The sequence below is a fragment of the Somniosus microcephalus genome, chromosome 31, assembly GCF_052327205.1.
Source record: "Somniosus microcephalus isolate GS21.2 chromosome 31, FLI_Smic_1.0, whole genome shotgun sequence".
Classification (NCBI taxonomy): domain Eukaryota; kingdom Metazoa; phylum Chordata; class Chondrichthyes; order Squaliformes; family Somniosidae; genus Somniosus; species Somniosus microcephalus.
Window position 1 is genome coordinate 41,179,855 of NC_141017.1, and position 22,721 is coordinate 41,202,575.

A 22,721-nucleotide genomic window follows, 5' to 3' on the forward strand; every position below is an offset into this window, starting at 1 on the left:
GATGTAACTGGTAGAATAGATAAGGAAGAACCGGTGGATGTGGTGTATTTGGACTTTCAGAAGGCTCTCGATAAGGTCCCGCATAAGAGATTAGCGTGCAAAGTTAAAGCACATGGGATTGGGGACAAGGTACTGACTTGGATAGAGAACTGGTTGGCAGACAGTTGGAATAAACGGGTCTTTTTCCGAGTGGGAGGCAGTGACTAGTGGGGTACCGCAGGGATCAGTGCTGGGACCCCAGCTATTCACAATATATATTAATGATCTAGACGAGGGAATTAGATGTAATATCTCCAAGTTTGCAGACAACACAAAGCTGGGTGGGCATAAATGTTTCCCATCCCCTTGCTTTAGATTTAATTTGAGGCAAGCGCAGAGTCGAAGTGGCCTGAAATTATTCCATTCATGACAGTCAGAAGGTCAGCAGATGTGCAAAATGTTATCCCATACCTACAACAGTAAAGTTGTTGTATTTGAATGTCAGCCATGTTTTAGAGCGCTTTTAAAGTTCTCCACTAATGCATACAAATCATGTCCTCCAGCAACTTGTGTCCTTGAACCTGGCCTGTTTCTGACTAGTTGGGAAACAGCAGCCAGAAGCAGGAAAATGGGAAACCACGATGAAAATAGGACTAGCAAGGCAGTTAACAGCCTTAACTACCTGTCCCACCGGTTGTCATAGAGTCATTGGGCTGGATTTTCATTCAGGTGCGGGTTGCTGTCGTGTAATCCACATTTCGTGTTATCCACATGAATCTAAATGGATGTGGGAGATTGATGCAATTTTAACTTAAGTGTCCAATTGATTTCCAACGTGTGGGAACCCTTGGCAAATGAGTTTCTTCTGACTGAAAGTTGCCTCCGATGACGTCATCATTGCTGCTGCATTTAAGGTCTACAGCAAGCCTTGCTTCTTCTGCAGACTGCCAAGCTTTTTGACTGTGGAGTGAGAGGGACCTGGAGACACCATGAGCAGCGGGAGACCCAGATCAGCTCCTCATTTTGACGAGGTGGCCTTGCAGGCTTTAGTAGATGGGGCTGCAGCCAACAGGGAGGTGCTCTTCCCTTCCACAGAGAGGAAGAGGCCTCCCAAGCAGACCAAGGCAGTGTGGATGCAGGTGGCTGAGGAGGTCAACTCCTTGGGAGTCACCCGCAGAACTTGGATTCAGTGCCGCAAGAGATTTCATGACCTTCTCCGCACTGGAAAAGTGAGTATGATTTTCCCATCACCCTCAACCTGATCACCATTGCCTTTCCTCAGCAGCACTCAGCTTCAGCAATCTCTTCCTCCACTTGACACTGACATCCATGCACCCTTACCCATTCCCTTTCTCTCTATGGTCACATTCACATAACTATTCGACTATGCAGCCCTCACACTCCCTATCACTCTGATGCTATGCAAACAACTGACAACACACAGGGAGGGCCCTTGGTCTTGCCACTCACTCCTTCATTCTCACTTTGTTGCAGCATTGCGCAGATGTCACTCACTACCTCTCGCGAAAGTCGGAGCTGCCTTTGGCACTGCTGCTCAGACATGTTGAGGTAGCTGACCCTGTGTCTGTAGACCCTGTTTGGGGGGTATCTCCTGCGCCGACAGGCTTCCAAGCGCTGGCCCCTTTTGGCCTGTGCAGCTTCAGGTGGGTAAGCAGGAGCCTGACGCTCCTGTTGCTGCTGCCGCTGTTATTGTTCCTGGTTCTGCTGGTGCCGCGGCTGGTGCTCGAGCCATCAAGCCCTATCTAATCTAATCCCATTTTCCAGCACTTGGTCCGTAACCTTGTATGCTATGGCGTTTCAAGTGCTCATCTAAATGCTTCTTGAATGTTGTGAGGGTTCCTGCCTCTACCACCCTTTCAGGCAGTGAGTTCCAGATTCCAACCACCCTCTGGGTGAAAAAGTTTTTCCTCAGATCCCCTCTAAACCTCCTGCCCCTTACCTTGAAGCTATGCCCCCTGGATATTAACCCCTCTACTAAGGGGAAAAGTTCCTTTCTATCTACCCTATCTATGCCCCACATAATTTTGTACACCTCAATCAGGTCCCCCCTCAGCCTTCTCTGCTCTAAGGAAAACAACCCCAACCTGTCCAGTCTCTCTTCATAGCTGAAACGCTCCAGCCCAGGTAACATCCTGGTGAATCTCCTCTGCACCCTCTCCAAAGCAATCACATCCTTCCTATAGTGTGGCGACCAGAACTGCACACAGTATTCCAGCTGTGGCCTAACTCGCGTTTTGTACAGATCCATCATAACCTCCCTGCTCTTATATTCTATGCCTCGGATAATGAAGGCAAGTATCCCATATGCCTTCTTAACCACCTTATCTATCTGTCTTGCTGCCTTCAGGGATCTATGTGCATGCACACCAAGGTCCTTCTGATCCTCTGTCCTTCCTAGGGTCCTACCATTCATTGTGTATTCCCTTGCCTTGTTAGTCCTCCCAAAATGCATCACCTCACAATTTTCAGGGTTAAATTCCATTTGCCACTGTTCTGCCCATCTGACCAACCCATCTATATCGTCCTGTAGCCTGAGGCTTCCCTCCTCGCTATTTACCACACCACCAATTTTCGTGTCATCTGCGAACTTACTGATCATACCTCCTACATTCATATCTAAATAATTAATGTACACTACAAACAGCAAAGGACCCAGCACCGATCCCTGTGGTACACCACTGGACACAGGCTTCCAGTCACAAAAACAACCTTCGACCAGCACCTTCTGCCTCCTACCACTAAGCCAATTTTGGATCCAATGTGCCAAATTGCCATGGATCCCATGGGCTCTTACATTCTTGACCAGTCTCCCATGCAGGACTTTGTCAAAAGCCTTACTGAAGTCCATGTAGACTACATCAACTGCACTACCCTCATCCACACACCTAGTCAAGGTTGGAGACGGATCAGTTTGGGAACAGCTAAACAGGCACTCAGGAAAGTCGGGTGGGGGCGGGTTGGGTGTCTGAAGCCATTTTTCCCAACAGACCCACCTCCAAACCTGCCTCCTCAGGGCTATTAAAATCAAACCCTCTGTCTCCGGGTCTGTCCCTGTGTGGAGACTCTAGGTGAAAATTCAGTTGGTTTGTGGCTCAAATGGGGCGCAAAGCAACTAGCGCCCGGGCGTGGCGATGTTTGCGCCCCTCACGAAATTAACTAGACATTTTGTGGCGGTGCTAAATACTGCCGCCACAATCTCCTGCGCCGGCAGATCGTGACGTCAGTCGAGCGTGCAACGCCCCCGTAGCACCCCGGACCGGACATTGAGTGGCGCCCCCTGTCTTACCGCCTGCCGCTAGCAACGACAGGTTGAGGGGAGCGTTTTGTAGTCAGGAAGGGACTGGGGGAGCGCTATTTAAAGGCGACCGCTTCCTGCCTTTTTTTGTTAGTGACATTTTTGCACCATGCATTCTGAGAGAGAAACTTCTGGAGAGATTCAACGCGGTGTGAAGGAGTTTTGGGTACTGAGCAGCACTTTGCAGGTTCATTTTAATTTGCCCTTCCTTGTATCGATTTAGAAGAGACTATGGGGCTGCACTCTGAGCTCTTTCCTTGGGTCTCTCCATTGTTCTTTCCAACAGATTTGATGTACAGGTCTCTCCAGGCCGAGATTCAAGGCTGCAATGACCTGGATGTGGATGGAGAGCAAGATCAACCCTCCCCTTTAAGAACTGGCCGGCACCATTGTGTCTGTGTTCCATTGCTGACTGACATCACATGAGTATGTACCATGTACCTGGTGGGTGGTGTCCTCACGTGTGATGATGGTATCTGTGTTGATGATCTGGCATGTCTTGCAGAGGTTGCTGTGGACACCACCCACCAGGTACATGGTACATACTCATGTGACTCGGCCAACGTTGTCTACCTCATACGTTGCAGGAAAGGATGCCCCGGAGCATGGTACATCGGCGAGACCATGCAGACACTGCGACAACGGATGAACGGACACCGCGCAACAATCACCAGGCAGGAGTGTTCCCTCCCAGTCGGGGAACACTTCAGCAGTCAAGGACATTCAGCCTCCGATCTTCGGGTAAGCATTCTCCAAGGTGGCCTTCGAGACACACGACAACGCAAAATCGTCGAGCAGAAACTGATAGCCAAGTTCCGCACCCATGAGGACGGCCTTAACCGAGATCTTGGGTTCATGTCACGCTACATGTAACCCCACCTGATGCAGGGTCATCCAGACTCGAGTCGACATTGGCTTGTTCTCTCTACACAGATGCGGCTGGACCTGCTGTGATTTCCAGCCAAAAAAAATGTTTTTTGTCTGATTTTTTGTTTTTCATACAGACCCCAGCATCTGCAATATTTGACCCCTTGTGACCCCACCTCATTGTTCTTTGATGTAATGTTTCCCTGACTGACCTGTTTGGACACCATTCACACCTTTGACTGCTGTGATTATCTCTCTGCCGAGGTGTGATAAATGGCAGTTGGAAAGGTTACCTGTAAACATCTGACATGATTCTCTGACTATATAAGCTGTGTCTTTATGCATTTCTCCACTTCACCTGAAGAAGGAGCAGCGCTCCGAAAGCTTGTGATTTCAAATAAAGCTGTTGGACTATAACCTGGTGTTGTGTGATTTCTTACATTTGTCCACCCCAGTCCAACTCCGGCATCTCCACTCTATAGAGCTGGGCATGTCAGTCCTCAATTGTCCCACTCTGTAGCACTTCTGTTAAATCTTGTTTTAATGAGTGACAGAAAGAAATACTGAGAGTTGAGCTGCTCAGAGACTCAGCGTGGTGTTACTGCTGTACTTTATAGGATGTGAGGTACATCACACTGTGTGGAACTCGCACTCTACAGAGAGACGCTCATTTAGACACAGCCATTGTCGCTTCCAGTTCTTTAATACACCTTTATTTTCCTCTTCTCTCATGTGATGCGAGAATAAACAGTGAGATAATGGAGTATTGCACACTGCCACCTGGCACTGAAATACATCCATCCTGATCTGTACACCTCATTAGTTTTTATACTGATAATAACCACTACCTTCCTTGTTCAGTAGTCAGTTAAATTACAGTTCGACCTCTGTGCAGTCTGCCAACGTGTAGTACATCTTCATCTACTGTCACTAGAAAGAGTCCGCACATTTCCCTGATCTGTGTTCACAGCTGTTTCTTTTGCTCTATTTGTGTGGCTGATACCCTGTTTACACTGCTTCAAGTCCGCCATACAATCTGGTTTCCTGGGTCTCACAAACACAGCTGCAATTAAGTTAGTCGTAATCTGAACATTTGGCTGTAATAATTATAATGCTTCATTTGTGTTAGAATCCTAGAATGGTTACAGCACAGAAGAAGGCCATTCAGCCTGTGTCGGCTCTCTGCTAGAGCACTTCAGATAGTCCCACTCCCCGCCCTTTCCCCGGAGCCCTGCAAATTTCTTTCCTTCAGGTACTTATCCAACTCCCTTTTGAAAGCCGTGATTGAATCTGCCTCCACCACCCTTTCAGGCAGTGCAATCCAGATCTTAACCACTGTTGTGTTTTCTTATGTCGCCTTTGGTTCTTTTGCCAATCACCTTGAATCTGTGTCCTCTGGTTCTCGACCCTTCTGCCAATGGGAACAGTTTCTCTCTATCTACTCTGTCCCGACCCCTCATGATTTTGAACTCCTCTATCAAATCTCCTCTCAACATTCTCTGCTCCAAGGAGAACAACCCCAGTTTCTCCAGTCTATCCACGTAACTGAAGTCCCTCATTCCTGGAATCATTCTCGGAAATCTTTTCTGCACCCTTTCTAAGTGCTCCACATCCATCCTAAAGTGCAGTGCCCAGAATTGGACACAGTGCTCTAGTTGGGGCCGAACCAGTGTTTTATAAAGGTTCATCATAACTTCCACACTTTTGTGCTCTATGGGAGAAAAATTGGGTTGCGCCCCCTTTGAGGCGCTAACTTCGCCGGGGCGCTACTTTTAAAAGTTAGCGCCCCCACGCCCGAAATTCACCGGTAGCGCTCCACCTCCCTCTTGGGGCGCTGCGAGTGAATATCACGGCGCTATGTGCCGCGGTACTGCGGGCCTTCCTCCTCTTCTTAAAGGGGCGGGGCCTAGCGCAGCGTGACCCGGGGCCCAGCTGGGCCACCAGGGATCGGAGTGCCGGCAAAAGAGCCCAGCACTCAAGAGAAGTGCCGTGCTCACGGAGCGCAGCCGGCACTCCGCGGTGGTAGGGGGGTGCTGCTCAGAAGGCTGGGGATGGCAAAGCGGGAAGGTGCTGGCAGGCTTTGCGCCCCGTTAAATGTGGGGCAAGAATCAACCAAATTTTTCCCCCATACCTCTATTCATGAAGCCCAGGATCCCATTAGCCTTTTTAACTGCTTTCTCAACCTGCCCTGCCACCTTCAACGATTTGTGCACACATACCCCCAGGGCTCTCTGTTCGTGCACCCTATTCAGGATTGTACCATTTAGTTTATATGTCCTCTCCTCATTCTTTCTACCAAAATGTATCACTTCACACTTTTCTGCGTTAAATTTCATCAGCCACGTGTCCGCCCATTTCACCAGCCTGCCTTCCTGAAGTCTATCACTATCCTCCTCACTGTTCACTATACTTCCAAGTTTTGTGTCATCTGCACATTTTGAAATTGTGCCCTGTACACCCACATCCAAGACTTTAATATATATCAAGAAAAGCAGTGGTCCTAGAACCGACCCCTGGGGAACACCACTGTATACCTTCCTCCAGTCCGAAATACAACTGTTCACCATTACTCTCTGTTTCCTGTCACTTAGCCAATTCCTTATCCATGCTGCCACTGTCCATTTTATTCCATGGGCTTCAACTTTGCTGGCAAGCCTATTATGTGGCACTTTGTCGAACGCCTTTTGGAATCCATGTACACTACGTCAACCGCATTGCCCTCATCAACCCTCTCTGTTACCTCATCAAAGAACTCGATCAAGTTGGTTAAACGCGATTTGCCTTTAACAAATCCGTGCTGGCTTTCCTTAATTAATTTACACTTGTCCAAGTGACTGTTAATTTTGTTCCTGATTACTGTTTCTAAAAGCTTTCCCACTTGCTTGTAGTTGCTGGGTTTATCTTTACACCCTTTTTTGAACAAGGGTGTAACATTTGCAATTCTCCAGTGCTCTGGCACCACCCCCGTATCTAAGGAGGATTGGAATATTATGGCCAGTACCTGAATGATTTCCTCCCTCAATTCCATCAGTATCCGAGGATGCATCCCATCCGCTCCTGGTGACTTATCTACTTTAAGTACAGCCAGCCTTTTTAATACCTCCTCTTTATCAATTTTTATCCTATGAAATATCTCCACTACCTCCTCCTTCACTATGTCTATGGCAGCATTCTCTTCCTTGGTGAAGACAGATACAAAGTACTCGTTTAGTACCTCAGCCATAGCCTCTGCCTCCATGCACAGGTCTCCCTGTTTGGTCCCTAATCAGCCCTTCTCTTACTACCCTGTTGTGCTCGTAATGTCTCCAATTACTTAACACAATGAATTGTTGTTGAAGTGCGCTGATCGTAATATAGAGCCCCGTGATGTGAATCCCTCATTGCTGGTCTGTGTAGACAAAATACAATGGGACGTGGCCCCGGCCATTAACCCGTCACTGACCCCGAACATTAACCCTTCACCAGCCCCGAACATTAACCCTTCACCAGCCCCGAACATTAACCCTTCACCAGCCCCGAACATTAACCCTTCACTGACCCGAACATTAACCCTTCACTGACCCAGAACATTAACCCTTCACCAGCCCCGAACATTAACCCTTCACCAGCCCCGAACATTAACCCTTCACCAGCCCCGAACATTAAGCCTTCACTGACCCGAACATTAACCCTTCACCAGCCCCGAACATTAAGCCTTCACTGACCCGAACATTAAGCCTTCACTGACCCGAATATTAACCCTTCACCAGCCCCGAACATTAACCCTTCACTGACCCGAACATTAACCCTTCACTGACCCAGAACATTAACCCTTCACCAACTCCAAACATTAACCCTTCACTGACCCCAAACATTAACCCTTCACCAGCCCCGAACATTAACCCTTCACTGACCCCGAACATTAACCCTTCACTGACCCTGAACATTAACCCTTCACCGACCCTGAACATTAACCCTTCACCGACCCCGAACATTAACCCTTCACCGGCCCCAAACATTAACCCTTCACCGACCCCGAATATTAACCCTTCACCGACCCCAAACATTAACCCTTCACCGACCCCGAACATTAATCCTTCACCGACCCCGAACATTAACTCTTCACTGACCCCGAACATTAACCCTTCCCCAACCCTTAACTCTTCACCAGCCCCGAACATTAACCCTTCACCAGTCCTGAACATTAATCCTTCACCAGCAATGAATGGTGTTAGGGGGAGGGGGGAACAGTATTAGGGGGAGGAGGTACAGTCCTGGGGGAGTGGAACAGTATTTGGGGAGGGGGGACATTATTGGTACGGGGAGGAATTGGGTAGAAAGGGGGTTGCGTAATAGGCTGGAGGAATGGAGAGCTCGGGAAGGGGATGGAGGACTAGGAGGTGAGGTCATGAAGGGATTTAAACAGAAAGATAAGAAAGTTAAAATCGAGGAGTTGGGGGACTGGGAGCCAATACAGGTCAGTGAGGACAGGGGTAATGGGTGAGTGGGACGGCGCAGGATAGGATACGGGCAGCAGAGTATTGGTTGAGCTGAAGTTTACGAAGGTGGAGAATAGATGGCCTACCAGGAGAACAGATAGTGGAGTTTGGAGGTGACAAAGGAATGGATGAAGATTGAGTTGCGATGGGTGGAGGTAGGGGCTGGGGCCAGTATTGTTAGAGGTGGAAGTAGACAGTCTTTGCAAAGGAGAGGATCTGGTTCCCACTGCCTTTTTATAAATCAACTCCACCTACCCACCTTCTCACCATAACCCTCAACCCTTCACTCTCCAGAAGTGCACTCAATTGGCCCGCCTGACTATGTGATTCAGCAGCCTTCCCTGCTAACTGATTCCACATTTTTGCAGTATTTTTATTTCCTGAGAATTGCATCCTATTTCCCACACGACTGTCCTGGAGTTATTGTTTGTATTGTGGGATGTGTTACAAATGCTGAACAGTTTGATAAAAGCAGAGGATGCTGGAAACACAGAAGGACTGGCAGTACTGAAAAGGCTAAAGACCGAGACCCTTCATCAAACACCCACAATGTTAAGCTGCCTGCACTCTTTTGGATGCTGATGAGCTTGTTGTGTATTGCAACAGCAACATGCATTTGTATCACACCTTTAGAGTAACAAAATGTCCCAGGTAAGGCACTTTACGGAGGAGAGGGAGAGGATTTAGGGGAGCTGGCTACAGTCAGTGAAGAAGGAAGGCTTGAGGAGATTTTTCATGGACCATCTCCTGGGACATTGCCGGGTGAAATGAAACCACGAGAGGAGAGAACAGAGGACCTGCCCCCTCCCAAAGAACTAACCAATGTCTGAATCTATCCAGAGAGCGCCAACCCATCTCAACAAACTGAGGCCAAATCCATGCTCGTCAGAACCTGAAACACAAACCATCCTAAGGGCTCAAGTCTTTAGTTTAATATCTGATGAAATTCTCGACAGAAAGTTTGTGCCTATCAGCTGTGCAATCAATCATGTTCAGCCGACTTCTAACAGTAACCTGTAAGTTTATTTGAAGCCACGGTTTCAATTTACTCAATGTTACATTACATACATTCTTTACAGAAGCAATAGATTCCCGCTGTACAGACTGCAAACAGCCGTTTTATAAATCAAGGACATTCGTTCTGTTACCATGTTACATTAATCCATCAATTCTAGCAATACCTTTCTGAGACTTCACCAACAATGAAACGAACTCTCCATAGTGGGTAGTCCCCTACTCACAGTTACAACGCACCATCAGAGAAAGCGCCACAAGCTGAACCCTGACCAAGATCTCTGCGCTCCTCTAATTCTGGCATCTTGCACATCCCTGATTTCATTCACTCCTCCATTGGTGGCCTTCAGCTACCTCGGCCTTAAGCGCTATAATTCCCTCCCTAGGCCTCTCTCTCTTCCTTTAAGTGCCCCCTGGATGTCGAGAGACATGCAGGGTAGGATAAAGAAAAAAAAAAGGTGTATGACAGATACCGAGGGCTAAATAATCCAGAATCTTTAGAGGAGTACAGAAAGTGCAGGGGTGCAATTAAAAATGATATTAGGAAAACAAAGAGAGCATGAAAAATTCTTGGCAAGTAAAATCAAGGAAAACCCAAAGATGTTTTATAAATATATTAAGAGTAAGAGGATAACTAAAGAAAGGGTAGGGCCTATTAGAGATCATGAGGGGTAATCTGTGTGTGGAGGCGGGAGACATCGGTAGGGTTCTTAATGAATACTTTGCGCCTGTTTACACAAAGAAGAGGGGTGAAGCAGACATTGCTATCGGAGGGGAGGAGTGCGAAATATTAGATGAAATATACATAGTGAGCGAGGAAGTATTAAGGGGTTTAGCAGCTTTAGAAGTGGATAAATCCCCAGGCCCAGATAAAATGTATCCCAAGCTGCTAAGCGAAGCAAAAGAGGAAATAGCAGAGGCCCTGACCATCATTTTTCAATCCTCTCTGGCTTCAGGTGTGGTGCTGGAGGACTGCTAATGTGGTACCCTTGTTTAAAAAGGGAGAAAAGGATAGACCAAGTAATTACAGGCCAGTCAGCCTAACCTCGGTGGTGGGAAAATTATTGGAAAGAATTCTGAAGGACAGGATAAATCTTCATTTAGAAAGACATGGATTCATCAAGGATAGTCAGCACAGATTTGTTAAGGGAAGGTCGTGTCTGACAAACTTGATTGAATTTTTTGAGGAGGTAATTAGGAGGGTAGATGAGGGTGGTGCGTTTGATGTAGTGTATATGGACTTTAGCAAGGCTTTTGATAAGGTTCCACATGGCAGACTGGTCACGAAGTTATAAGCCCATGGGATCCAGGTTGTAGTGGCGCTTCTTAGTTTCCAAACAGGCAGCCACTGAGCTGTGGGGTTTTTAACAACGAGTAGACGCGTGTCGAAATAAAACATTCCCAAACGTAGCTTTGTCTTTTAAACTGTTTACTATAACACTTAACAAATGGAATTACAAAGCAAACACGTATAAACGAACACGGTCAAAAACTGTACTGCTCCAAACCTCACAACTTCTGCCTCCTTCAACCACGTGCAGTTTAAACTGTAAAATGACTGCACCCGTGTGTGGCTTAGGGACTGTTCCATTATGGCAAGAATGAAGGGGGTGTCTCGGACTATACTACTGGAGCAAGAAAATAGCGGGTTTCTTAATACAATAAGTCGGTCAGGTAAATTAACTGTATTATGCCATTTAACCACTATTTTAAAGTATTTTCTTAAGCTTTTATGGCTCTTACACAGGTAAAAGTGTCAAGTTGGATTCAAAACTGGCTCGGAGACAGGAAGCAGAGGGTAATGGTTGACGGGCGTTTTTGTGACTGGAAGGCTGTTTCCAGTGGGGTTCTGCAGGCTCAGTACTAGGTCCCTTGCTTTTTGTGGTATATATCAACAATCTTGACTTGAATGTAGGGGGTATGATTAAGAAGTTTGCAGATTATACTAAAATTGGCTGTGTGGTTGATACTGAAGAAGGAAGCTGCAGGCTGCAGGAAGATATCAATAAATTGGTCAGGTGGGCAGAACAGTGGCAAATGGAATTCAATCCGGAGAAGTGTGAGGTAATCCATTTGGGGAGGGCTAACAAGGAAAGGGAATACACATTAAATGGTAGGACACTGAGTGGTGTAGAGGAACAAAGGGACCTTGGAGTGCATGCACACAGATCCCTGAAGGTAGCAGGCCAAGTAGATAAGATGGTTAAGAAGGCATATAGAATGCTTGCCTTTATTAGCCGTGGCAGAGAATACAAGAGCCAGGGAGGTTATGCTTCAACTGTATAAAACACTAGTTAAACCTCAGCTAGAGTACTGTGTGCAGTTCTGGTCACCACATTACAGGAAAGATGTGACTGCACTAGAGAGGGTACAGAGGAGATTTACAAGGATGTTGCCGGGAGTAGAGAATCTTAGCTATGAGGAAAGACTGGATAGGCTGGGTTTGTTTGCCTTGGAACAGAGGAGGCTGAGGGGAGACCTTATTGAGGTATATAAAATTATGAGGGGCCTAGATAAAGTGGAAAGGACCTATTTCCCTTAGCAGACGGGTCAAAAACTAGGGGGCACAGATTTAAAGTAATTGGTGGAAGGTTTAGAGGGGATTTGAGGGGAAATTTCTTCACCCAGAGGGTGGTGGGGGTCTGGAACTCACTGCCTGAAAGGGTGGTAGAGGCAGGAACCCTAACCACATTTAAACAGTACTTGGATGTGCACTGGGGATGGTGTAACCTGCAGGGCTACAGACCAAGAGCTGGGAAGTGGGATTAGGCTGGATAGCTCTTTGTTGGCCGGCGCGGACACGATGGGCCGAATGGCCTCCTTCCGTGCTGTAACTTTCTCTGATTATAATTAAAGCCTACCTCTTTGACCAAGCTTTTGGCCACCTGTCCTAATATCTTCAGTAAAGCGACTTGGGACATTTTACTAGGTTAAAGATGCTATATAAATGCAGGTTGTTGTTGATGTTCCCGACCCATGGCAATACAACCTCTTTTGATAATACATAAAATGCCACTGGTAACAAAACAATCAGCTACCATTGTCGCTGGTGAGGCAGTGGGGGGAGAAATGAGGCATGAGGGCTGGCTAGAAAGGGAAATCAATTCAAAACTGGGCTTGGTTCTTTACATAAAAAAATAAAATGATATCTTAGGCCAGGTATTCACCAAGGAGTGAGTGCGATGATAGATTAACATCCCTGTGACGACCGTGGGATTGAAAGTACTCCAGGGAATATTACAGAAGAGACAGCATCGGAGTGTAGTGAATAATTGAGAAAATATAATTTCATTGCCCATCGATCAAATGCCTGTCAAGCTACATCAAACCTGTCACCACACATAGGACCTGCTCCATAATATATGGAGATGGCAAGGCCCCGAGCATAAAAACATGCTGACAAATTGAAGATTAATACAATCAGGGAGTGGTATCTACAGAAAATAAATCCCAAGACACAACAGAGCATCTGCACCACAGCATTTGAAGCTGCGAATGAACATTTAGATCAGAGTAACAAATGGGATATTCTACAGGTTTAATAAAGAACTTTCACTACAGCTAAGGATGCTGGGCTACTCCTGACTCCATAGCAATTCCTTGCTTTTGTTTTGTGTGTCGAGCAAGAGAAATGTCAAGAATTGCTGGCACAGTTAACATATACGGGAGATTACTATCTTCAAACAGGAGGGTGGGAACTTTAAATCTCCAGAATAAAACTGCTGAATATGGGAGTTGGTATGCTTTTTTTAATTCATTCTCGGGATGTGAGCGTTGCTGGCAAGGCTGGCCAGCATTTATTGCCCATCCCTAGTTGCCCTTGAGAAGGTGGTGGTGAACCGCTGTAGTCCGTGTGGTGAAGGTGCTCCCACAGTGCTGTTAGGGAGGGACTTCCAGGATTTTGACCCAGCAACGATGAAGGAACGGCGATATATTTCCAAGTCAGGATGGTGTGTGACTTGGAGGGGAACTTGGAGGTGGTGGTGTTCCCATGTGCCTGCAGTTCTTGTCCTTCGAGGTGGTAGAGGTCGCGGGTTTGGGAGGTGCTGCCGAAGAAGCCTTGGTGATTGGGATCCATCACCAGAGGTAGGTCACTCCAGCATGGCTTGACATGGAGTCCTCTGACATGGGCTTAGCTCCCTGAATTCCACATCCAAGAGAGTTTCCAATCTGTACCTTGCCAACAAGACTAAGCAGGGACTGTTATCAGTGAATTATCCTGAGCTATCCATTCAACACCATAACAAGGTTCAAATATTGCAGTATCCCTGTACTCTGCAATGGGGGTTGGAATATTACAAGATCCGGAAACCGGGTAATGGGTGGTTGCACTATTACAGAATACATGCATCCTGTAATGAAGGAGTTGGAATTTTTTTTAAATGTTTGTTCTTGAGATGTGGGTGACTCTGGCAAGGCCCCATTTATTGCCCATCCCTGGTTTCCCTGAGAAGGTGGTGGTGGAGCTTTCTCCAGGCTTGGCTGCAATCTTGTGGTGATGGTGCTTCCATGAAGGTGTTAGGTAGGGGATTCCAGGATACTGACCCAGCAACGATGAAGGATTGCTGCTGATATGTGTCCAAGTCAAGATGGTATGTGACTTGAAGGGAACTTGAAAGTGACGGTGTTTCCATAGAATTGCTACTCTTGTTCTTAAGAATATTGATGGTAGCGGTCATGGGCCTGGAGTGTGCTGCTGAAATAACGGTGTTGAGTTGCTGTAGTACATTTTCTAGATAGTCCGCACTGCAGCCACAGTGAATCAGTGCTGGAGGGCAGAGATATTGGTCTGAAAATTCCATGGGGATTCTACCGATCTGCAGCTGGAAACTGGTGGAACCCCCGAGGAAACGGGGAAGACCCAGTTACTCTGCAGCTCTGCCATGTCTGCACTGGGGCAGAACTCCATCTGCCCCTTAAAAGGCAAATGACAGGCTGTGGGTTGGAACTGGGGTAAGGGTAAAAGGGGCCAGGGTAACCCCACAGGAGGGCTGGGGTAGGTGTGAGCCCAACACAATCGTTGAGGTCATCTGCCATGGAACTTCAGGGCCACCGAGTCCAGTTTATCCAGCGATCAAGTTCTGTCATGGATGGTGTTGAACTTTCTGAGTGTTGTCGTGGCTGCATTCTTCTAAGAGAGTGATAACTATTTTATCTGAATTCTGACTTGAGCCTTTTAGATGGTGGGGAGACTTTGAGGGGTCAGGTGGTGAACTCCGCGTCGCAGAATACCCAACCCCTGCCTGCTCTTGTAGCTATGGTGTCGATATGATTGTTACAGAATACATGGACTCTGCAATCGTAGGACATTACAGGATCTGTACACTTTGCAATGGGGTTGGTATGTTACAGAAAACGTGTACCAAGTAATGGGTATTGGAATATTCCAATATCCACACATATGTAATGAACAGTTGGAATGTTATAGAATCCACACACCCAGTAATGGGGTTGTAATATTAGTATCCTTGTATCCTACAATGAAGGAATTGTAATTTTACAGAAACCACACCCCCTGTAATGAGAGGGTGAATTTTTGCAGTATTGATGTACCCTGCACTAGATGTTGAAATATTAAACTATTTACACATGCTGTAATGGGGTACAAAGGGTCTACTCCACACCCCGATTTCCATTAGGAACTAAGTGAAAGCTAGAATACTTTTACTTGGTTGTTCAACTGCAATATCAGTCAATGCCCCATGATTCAACTTTTTAATTTATTTGCAAAGCTCAGTTGAAAAGGATGCATTATACAGAAACAATCTCTCAGGGGCATTCTTCATCATTCTCAGAGTGCCCCAAGGCTGCTGCATGAATCCATCCAATCTCAGTTATATTTTCCACACAAGATCCAGCAGTATGGACTGCCAGCCATTTGCAGCACTCATCACTCAGTCCCATGGACAGTGTTACTGCAGTGCGCTTCAGTCTGTGCTAGTGGTAGCACTCTTAACTCTGTCAGAAAACCGTGGGTTCAAGCCCCACTCCAGGGACTTGAGCACCTAGTCTAGGTTGACACTCCAGGATAGTACTGAGAGAGTGCTACCTTGGTGCAGGTGACATCTTTTGAATGTGACATGAAATTGAGGCCCCATCTGACAACTCGGGTGGATATGAAAGATCCCATGGCACGACTGGAAGATCAGGGAACTTCTTCAGATGTCCTGTCCAACACGTAACCCTCAACCAACACCACCAAAATAGATTAACTGGTCATATATCTCATTGCTGCTTGTGGGAATTTGCTGCACAAACATTGGCTGCTCCACTTGCCTACATTACAACAGTGACTACATTTCAAAAGTTATTCATTGGCTTTGAAGTGCTTTGGGACACCATGAGGCCATAAAATGTTCTATATAAAGCCAAATTTTTTCTGTTCTTTCACTGACTCAAAATTAATAGTCACTTGGACAAGTGTGGATTGATTAAGGAAAGCCAGCACTGATTTGTTAAAGGCAAATCATGTTTAACCAACTTGATCGAGTTTTTTGATGAGATAACAGAGAGGGTTGATGAGGGCAATGCGGTTGATGTAGTGTACATAGATTTCCAAAAGGCGTTTGATAAGTGCCACATAATAGGCTTGCCAGCAAAGTTGAAGCCCATGGAATAAAAGGGACAGTGGCAACATGGATACGAAATTGGCTAGGTGACAGGAAACAGAGAGTACTGGTAAATGGAGGAAGGTATACAGTGGTGTTCCCCAGGGGTCGGTTCTAGGACCACTGCTTTTCTTGATGTATATTAATGACTTGGGTGTGGGTGTACAGGGCACAATTTCAAAATCTGCAGATGACACAAAACTTGGAAGGATAGCAAACAGTGAGGAGGATGTGATTGCTTTGGAGAGGGTGCAGAGAAGATTCACCAGGATGTTACCTGGGATGGAGCGCCTCAGCTATGAAGAAAGACTAAACAGGCTGGGGTTGTTTTCCTTGGAGCAAAGAAGGCTGAGGGGGGACCTGATTGAGGTGTACAAAATGATGAGGGGCATAGATAGGGTAGATAAAGAGGAACTTTTCCCCTTAGTAGGGGGGTCAATAACAAGGGGGCATAGATTCAGGGTAAGGGGCAGGAGATTTAGAGGGGATTTGAGGAGGAACTTTTTCACCCAGAGGGTGGTTGGAATCTGGAACTCACTGCCTGAAAGGGTGGTAGAGGCAGGAACCCTCACAACATTCAAGAAGCATTTGGATGAGCACTTGAAATGCCATTGCATACAAGGCTATGGACCAAATGCTGGAAAATGGGATTAGACAGGACAGGGGTGGATGGGCGGCGTGGACACGATGGGCCGAAGGGCCTCTTTCTGTGCTGTAAAACTCTATGACTCTATGACTATGATAGTGACTTCAAGAGGACATAGACAGACTGGTGGAATGGGCGGACCCATGGCTGATGAAATTTAATGCAGAAAAGTGCGCAGTGATACATTTTGGTAGAAAGAATGAAGAGAGGAAATATAAACTAAAGGGTGCAATCCTAAAGGGGCTGCATGAACAGAGAGACCTAGGGGTATATGTGCACAAATCGTTGAAGGAGGCAGGGCAGGTTGAGAAAGCAGTTAAAAAAGGATACGGGATCCTGGGCTTCATGAATAGAGGTATAGAGTAAAAATGCGTGGAAATTATGATGAACCTGTATAAAACACTAGTTCGGCCTCAACTGGAGTACTGTGTCCAATTCTGGGCAGTGCACTTTAGGAAGGATGTGAAGGCCTTAGAGAGGGTGCAGAAAAGATTTACGAGAATGATTCCAGGGATGAGGGACTTCAGTTACGCGGATAGACTGCAGAAGCTGGTTGTTCTCCTTAGTGCAGAGAAGATTGAGAGATTTGATAGAGGTGTTCAAAATCATGAGGGGTCTGGACAGAGTAGATAGAGAGAAACTGTTCCCATTGGCTGAAGGTTCAAGAACCAGAGGACACAGATTGAAGGTGATTGGCAGAAGGATCAAAGGCGACATGAGGGAAATCTTTTTACTCAGCGAGTGGTTAGGATCTGGAATGCAATGCCTGAAAGGGTGGTGGAGGCAGACTCAATCATGGCTTTCAAAAGGGAGTTGGATAAGTACCTGAAGGAAAACAATTTGAAGGGCTACGAGGAAAGGGCGGGGGAGTGGGACTCGCTGAGGTGCTCTAGCAGAGAGCCGGCATGGGCTCGACAGGCCAAATGGCCGCCTTCCGTGCTGTAACCATTCTATGATTCTATGGCCTAGAAATTGGGTATAGCCCCGCTTGAGGCATTAGAACTGGCGATGCGCAAAGTTTATAGCCAGATGAAACTTATCGCCGCCTGGCGCGATATTGGGTTGCATCGCCCCCAAAGGGGATTGAGGCGCTAAATCAGCCATTGCACGGTGCTCATAAGGCGCAAAAGGTCAGGCACTACTCAATATCGACGCGGACGGGTGCAGCGCAGGTGAACTCAATTACGGGAAAGCACGAGACCTCCAGGCGCCGGCCGGCTCTTAAAGGGGTGGGTCAGTCAGTCTGAGCTTCAACACCCTGTAGGCCTCAGATTCGGCGCTCGCCCTTGTCTGGCGGTACAAACTTGTTCATCATGGAGAAGGTTAGACAGAGAGCAGAGCGCTTCAGCACTGAGGCCCTGGACCACTTGGTGGCTGCAGTTGAACACCGTCGAGAGGTCCTGTATCCGGATAATGGCAAGAGGCCGAATCAGAAGGCTTACCGACGATCTTGGAGGGAGGTTGCTGTGAGGGTCAACTCCAGCAGCATGGCGACCAGGACCCCTGTTCAGTGCAGGAAGAAATTCAACGACCTCACACGGATCGTTAGGGTGAGTGATGGTTTACCAAACTTGTGCTTCCCTGCATCTGACTTCAGCCACCCTGTTGCCATGATGCCCCAATGGCCATCTGTCAGCAAGCATCCATGGCCCTTTCTGGCCACACACATGGACAGATGTCTCAAGGCCTCCTGTAAGGGCTCTTGCACCATGGGAGGCATGCGATGAGGTCTCAAGGCCTCATGTAAGGGCTCTTGCACCATGGGGGGCATGCGATGAGGTCTCAAGGCATCATGTTACAGAACTTCCCCTTATTTCCCCTGCAGTCCAAGCTGGCGATGATTCGGAAGGAGCAGCGTCGAACCGGTGGCGGACCTCCACAAGTGGTCACTCTCACGGATCTGGAGGAGAGAGTGCACCAGATACTTGGAGGACGTCTGTCTGGTCCTGTGACCACTGCATCTGCCGACCCCATTACCGACAGCGAGGGTAAGACTCTCAGCTTTTTCACCTGTTGCCTTCCACTTGGTCCCCCCGCCAGCATGCATCCTCAGTGTGCAGCCATGTCAGAGCCTTGCCGCAATCTGGTATACCTTTCAGCAAAGCTGTCCTTTTACTAAAGCCACTCTTCCACCTCCCACTTTCAGATGAAGCAGCACCAACTCGGGTTCAACGCGCTGAAGCTGCCAGTGCCACCGGAGGCGAGGACCAGGAGGAATCCAGACCAGCCGAATCCGGGGAGCTGACACATCTACAGACTGGGGATAGTAGTCCCCTGGAGGGGAGGGGGTGGGGGCTCTGAGGATGAACCAGTTGCCAGACCAAGCGGCATGCAGCCACGCACGGGGGATAGGCAAGTGCGGCCACCGTCTCCCCGCAGGGCAAGGCAGGTCGTTATGACTGCTGCACAGAGTGCAGATGAGGTCCGTCGCCTGGCTGAGATGAGCAAACAGGCCCGGCTCAGACACACGGAGCTGATGGCTGCAGTGGAGAAGATGCCTGAGTCAGTAGACTCATTGGCTAGGAGTATGTTGGACTTCGGGGCAACAATGGAGAGGACTCTGCAGGGCTTTGGGGCAACAATGGAGAGGACTCTCCAGGTGTTCGGGGAAACAATGGACAGGTCTATCCATGGCTTCGGGGCAACAATGGACAGGACTATCCAGGGCTTCGGCCCTACAATGGAGAGGACTGTCCACGGCTTTGAGTCGGCTATGGAAAGGACTGTTCAGGGCTTCGGACAATCCCTGGAAAGGTCTGTGCAGGGCTTGTCCGAGGCAGTGGAGCGGTCAGCACCTGGCTTGTCCGAAGCTATGGGAAGAACTGTCCAGGCCTTCTCCGAAGCACTGGCACCTGGCACACAGGTCCTCACTGTTGCCACGCAGTCACTTGCTGGGCTCCTCCACAGCCAGATTGACGCAACGCGATCTCTCACTGCAGCCACCCTCTCTGCATCAGACAGGATCACCCCGGGCCCTTCCACTCCCGTACAAGGCCAGGAATCAGTGGAGCATGCGATTGTGGCGGATGAGCCGAGCCGCTCCCCTCAGATAGCCAGTGTGTCATCCGACCATGGTGCAGGTGTCCTCTCTCGGCAGGAGACCATTGCACATGCCAGCGCTGGGACGCCTGCATTGCAGCTGCCACCACCTGCAGGCCACACTGCTTCCAGCCATGGTCACAGCAAGCATCCTGCGTCCGCACCCTCCAAGCCCAGAGGTCGGCCAGGCCGTCCCTCAGGGGCTTCTGCGCTTCCAGACAGTCAGGAGGCGTCCCCCAGCCTTGAGCCCGCCACTGGGGTCCAATTACGGAGGAGCAGCAGGGAGGGAAGGGGCCGGGCGCAAAAGAGAAGTCGTTCTCCCTCAAGGGGCCAGTTGTAGAGGGAGGTGCTGAGACGTTTGTTTGTCCAAATTCAAGGACACCCTCACCTGCTGTGATATTTGCAGAAGGTTGGTTGAGTTTTGCGGCTTTGCCGAACAGGTCACAGTTTTTTTTAAAGTTATGGTTTCTGCTGACATGATGTTGTTTAGCTGTAATGAAAGACTTTTGTGCCTATAAACAGAAGTTTCAATGTGGCATGGTGCATGTGACTACTTTCAGTGATGCTGGCATTCAGAGGCCCTCAAACATCCAAAGTGCGCATGAGTTAAGACTCTCATCATTCCGCCACAGGGGTGTCGACAGGAGTCCAGAGGAGCCTCTGACGTATGGACCTTCCACTTTCAGCAGCCCTTCCATCTTCCTCCTCCCCCTCCTCCTCCTCCTCCGCCTGCTCTTCCTCCTCATACTCCTCCTCCTCCGCCTGCTTGTGCAGGGTTCGAGGGAAGGTTATGAATTGACGCGTTCGCCTATAAAGGGCATCTGTCACTTGCCGGATGCAACAGTGGACTGCAGCCTGAGTGGCAGTCGCATTGTCCCCAATGGCTGACTGAAAGGATCCGTTGGCATAAAAATGGAGGCCATCAGTCAGTTTAGCCATCATGGACAGAGAGGTTCTGCAGCGTTCACGCGGCTGCAGATCCTGACCAAGCAGGTGGCACAGATCAGTAACAATGTCCCTCCAGATTCGGAGCCTTTCCAAACACTGCTCCTCCGACATGTCAAGGCTTGTCACCTGCTGCCTGAAGACCCTCGCAGCATCCCGTCGGATTGGCCGACCTCCATTGCCCCTCCTCCTTCTGGCCAATCCCGGCCCTCTCTCCCGCCGTCTCTCTGCCCCTTCACAGTGTTGGGCGATGAGGCCGTCGCCCTCCAAACAAGCTCCCATTCCGATGCCAGTTGGTCAAAAGGCTTTTAGGTGTAGTGCTGCAAGTGCTTCGGACAGGGTTGAAGGTCCCAAGTACTGTAAAGCTTAATTCCCAGAACTCCGCTCCACATTAGCTCGCCAACTCTCTCTAGCAGCGATCGCAATGAGCAGTCCAAGTGGCAGAAGATTCTGCACTAGAGCTGTCCCCTTTAAATAGCGCCCCCCTACTCCGAGAAGGGCCTGTTAGCCCTCCCTCGAACTGTCACTAATAGCGCTGGGCGCTAAGGCTCCGGGCGCCACCCAATATGCGCTCAGGCGCTCCTAAAAGGCGCTGCACACTGAAATGACGTCATGAGCCGCTTGCGCTCGCGCGCAAACACTTTGCGCAGGCGCTAAATGTATAGTCAATATCTGAGTTGGCGCTATCTTCATAGCGTCCGCCCCAACATAGGGCTTCGCCCCAATTCTAGGTCTCTTTAGGCGCTCAGCGCCGGCGCTACCAACCCAATTTCTAGGCCTATGACTCTAACATCCTGCATGCAGTTTTCAGTCCAACCGATCCATTGTATTAATATGTGTACCTGCAGAGTCAAAAAAGTAAGAGTGTCAGGAAGATGAGTTCTAGCTCGACTCTGGCACACGTTAAGGCCTATTGGCTATCTCACAATTAAGAGAATTGCTTTGCTAGTATTCTGGTGCTGCAATCGATTGTAAATATCCTTCAAAGCTGCTTAGTGTGTGAACTTTCAATGTGCAGTCGCTTCTTTTAAAGTAGGACTGTCAGAACAGAATTCACTCATTAATGATGATGTTGCGAAGTCTGCAATTTAGTGGCAGTGCTTTGTGTTTGTTCTGTGGGATGTGTTTCTAACCATGATGTGGCTGAGGGAAGATACTGAGCAGAAATCTGGTACTTTCATACATAGGGGTGAAAAAAATGATAATAGGAGGCTGCATCACCATGGGGCTGTAGTCACACGCCTCCTGGGAAGCAAATGAAGAGAAAAATGGGAGGTGACTGGACAGAGGATGGCACGTAGATTGTGAACAGGTGTGACAAAGGGAGAAAAGAATGCTTAATACAGCAGGACGATCGGGGGTATTAATGAATAAGTAATGCCTCTTAGGTACTCTCATCTATACTAAAAGTTAATTATTAATGGTCTACACTATTTCTTTAAAGTCCATAAATTGTCAGGCACAAAAGAAATAAAGGGAATCATTTGGATTAAGAGGCTGGAGGAGTTTAACACCCAGCGGGAGCGGAAGTCGTGTGAGGGTGCCGAGGTAAATGGGAAAGAGTTGGCCCTCCGCGGGACATTTGAACTCCCGAGCCTCATCTCCACGGCCCTGATGGTTTCCCGTCCGAACCCAGCGGGAAGCAATAGCTGGTCCGATCAGGAGCAGGATTTTGGGCGGCTGCAGCCAGGGACCCGAAGGAACAGTCCCTGGAAGTCAGATAAGTGCTTAGGAAGGGGCTGAGGAAGAGGGGAGGGAAGCCTAGGGCAGGGGAGGTCCAAGGTTCCCTGGCGGGGGCCGGAGGTCACTCCTGCACCTCCTGGCCCAAC